The 3,177-nt window shown below is 41.2% G+C and overlaps 1 long non-coding RNA gene across 1 annotated transcript; it reads left to right on the top strand.

Moving 5' to 3' along the window:
- Window positions 1-360: 360 nt before the first annotated feature.
- On the top strand, window positions 361-3,150 carry LOC309360396. The gene is made up of 2 exons (XR_014164098.1): window positions 361-538; window positions 2,822-3,150. It is a non-coding gene; the product is annotated as an uncharacterized lncRNA (long non-coding RNA).
- The last annotated feature ends 27 nt before the right edge of the window (window positions 3,151-3,177 follow it).

The following is a 3,177-nucleotide window of genomic DNA, read 5'->3' as shown; positions in this document are numbered from 1 at the left end:
CCCCCTCGCAACGAGCGTCCCGTTCGGAGCCCCGCCCATCGCCTTCTCCTCATTGGCCAGCCTCGCGCGCGAGGAGTCGCTTGCTCGCCGCAGCGCTCTGGTTTTCTTATGCGCTCCTTTCTCGCTCTCCATTGGCAGCCGCCGCCGCCGATCATCCCCGCTGCCTGCCTCCAAATCCTGCAGCCGCGCGTGCTGAGCTCTCACCGGCTTGCGATTGGTGGGGCCGCTTTTCAGTCTGGGAAATAGCTTTCAGTTGCCGCCGATGAGAAACGATGCGTGCCTTAATGCCCCGCCTTAACGGGGTTCTCAGGCCGCCGATAGGGCAAAATAAAAACGTGCGTGTTGCCGTGGCAACGAGGCTTCGGCCTGCGGTCCTGTCAAGCGAGGACCACAAGGAGCGAGAGGGAGCCTTCCTTGCCCAGGCAGGAGTTGATAGAAAGTTGAGGGGGTGCGAGGGTTGACTGAATCCCTTCCTACCAAGACATGCAAAAGCTCCCTGCAAGTAGAAGATGAGCGCGCAGGCAATATCTGAAGGAGCGTCTCCACCCCCATCATTCAGCCTGGACACTGAGGTCCAGCACCGTGGGCCTTCTGGCCGTTCCCTCACTGTGTGAAGCCAGTTACAGGGAACCAGGCAGAACCAAAGGAGAGTATCGGCAATGTTTTAAAATTACTAGAAGAATTTGGAAAATTATCGGGATTTAAACTGAACAGAGAAAAAACCAAAATAATGACTAAAAATATGAAAGAAGATACAAAAAATGAGCTTGAAAGACAAACTGGAATTAAAATAATTAAAAAAGTAAAATACCTTGGAATCTGGATAACTATGAAAAATATAAATTTGATTGAAAATAATTATAAGAAAACATGGAAAGAAATAATGAAGGACTTGGATACATGGAACAGATTACATCTCTCGTGGTTGGGCAGAATGGCGGCGATCAAAATGAGTTTATTACCTAAATTACTCTTCTTATTTCAGAACATCCCAATAATCAGGGGAACTTCAATATTTAAAGATTGGCAGAGATTACTTTCCAAATTTATCTGGCAGGGAAAAAGACCCAGAATCAAATTTAAACTGCTTACAGATCAAAGAGATGGGGGGGTCTTGCGGTTCCAAATTTGAGGTTATATTATGAGGCCGCATGCCTCTGTTGGGTTAAAGATTGGATCGTCATTAAAAATAAAGATTTGTTAGACCTAGAGGGGTTTAACCTAAGGTTTGGTTGGCATGCTTACCTATGGCGAGATAAGGGAAGGGTTCTTAAAGGTTTTTCTAACCATATCTTTAGAGGGCCACTATTGGAAGCGTGGGAAAGGAATAAAAAATTGTTGGAGCAGAAAACGCCCTAGTGGTTATCACCAATCGATATTTTAACAATTAAAAAATCAAATATTGAGGGAGAAAGATGGACATATGAGGATTTACTAACTAAAACAGAAGCCGGGTGGAGGATAAGACCATACGAAGAAATAAAAAATAAGTTGACCAGCTGGATCCATTACCATCAAATAAATTCAATGTGAATGGAAGATAAAAAGATTGGAATAAGTGAGAAAAAATCCAGATTCCAGATTGAAATAATAGAAAGTAAAACGAAATTATTATCAAAAATGTATAACCAGTTGCTCGAGTGGGACACCAAGGATGAGGAAGTAAAGGAGGTGATGGTGAAGTGGGCGGTAGATCTTGGGTACAATATAGAGTTTGACAAATGGAAGGCACTATGGTGTAAAGATATGAATTTTTCTGCATGCACGACACTCAAGGAAAATATGTACAAGATGATGTACAGATGGTACATAACGCCGATAAAATTGCATAAAATTTATAGAACGGGAGATAAATTGTGCTGGAAATGTAAGAATAAGGAGGGCGAATTCATTCACATGTGGTGGACGTGCGAGATTCTTAAAAAAAATTGGGAATCCATCTATAATGAGCTAAAAAAATTTCTTAAATACACGTTTGCTGAAAAACCTGAAGCTTTCCTGCTGGGGATAATTGGTAAGGACATCAAAGAAGAAGATAGAACCTTTTTTCAATATGCAACAGCGGCCGCCAGAACCCTCATAACACAGCACTGGAAAACATCAAAAATCCCAACAATACAGGAATGGCAATTAAAATTATCTGATTATTTAGAACTGGCAAAATTGACACAGAAAATAAGAAACCAAAAAAGCACAAAATTTAGCAATGAATGGGATAAATTTAGGACATATATGGAAACAGAGACAAGGGGAAAAACAAAATGTTAATCAGTAATATATATGTATTCAAAAAATCACAGTAGGCACGAGATAGCGCTTACTACGTAAAAATTTTATTTTGGAATAGATACAGCAGATAGATAATTAAGATAACATTATCCAAAATCGAGATAAAAGGAAGTCGATTAATGTTGTTGTAAAATCAATGTAAGTCGAGTTGTTTATGTTGTATGTATTTAATGTTTTTCTTTTTCTTTTTTTTTGTTTGTTCCTGTCTTCTGTATGTTTTGTGAAGTATATCTATGCAAAATTTAATAAAAATTTTTTAAAAAAAATACAGGGAACCAGGCAGAGGGCCTTCTCGGTAGTGGCACCCGCCCTGTGGAACACCCTCCCACCAGATGTCAAAGAGAACAACAACTACCAGACTTTTAGAAGACACCTGAAGGCAGCCCTGTTTAGGGAAACTTGTAATGTTTGGTGTATTACAGTATTTTAATATTGTTTTTTGGAAGCAGCCCAGAGTGGCTGGGGAAACCCAGCCAGATGGGCGGGGTATAAATAGTAAACTAGTATTATTATTTATTACTCACCCACTCAGCTCTCTAGCTAGCTTTCTGCCTGCAGGGACTTTAACCACCAGGGATGGGGGCATTCAGTCTAGTTGCAGGAGAGGGAGAAATGGAAGAGAGCTCCATGGCCTCAGCTGACAGGACACCCACCCACCCTTGACATTTGGCTCCCCTATCTCAGAACTGTTTCCATTCAAGCTGGTCATTATAAGAACAACTATGCAGCTTTGAGAATTGATGCATAAGTTTGCCAGCTTCTCCTTTTCCCTCTGTTCTGTTTCCTTTCGTCTTTACAGGAAAAATGGGTGATATTATCATTGTGGTAATTATACAGAGTTGTGTGGAAGTTGCCCCAGGACATTTGGCCTTTTGAATAGTTCTCTGT

The sequence above is a fragment of the Podarcis melisellensis genome (genome assembly GCF_964234715.1).
Source record: "Podarcis melisellensis genome assembly, chromosome: 17".
Classification (NCBI taxonomy): domain Eukaryota; kingdom Metazoa; phylum Chordata; class Lepidosauria; order Squamata; family Lacertidae; genus Podarcis; species Podarcis melisellensis.
The sequence above is the reverse complement of the archived record's forward strand: the minus strand, read 5'-3'. Positions and strand labels throughout refer to the sequence as shown.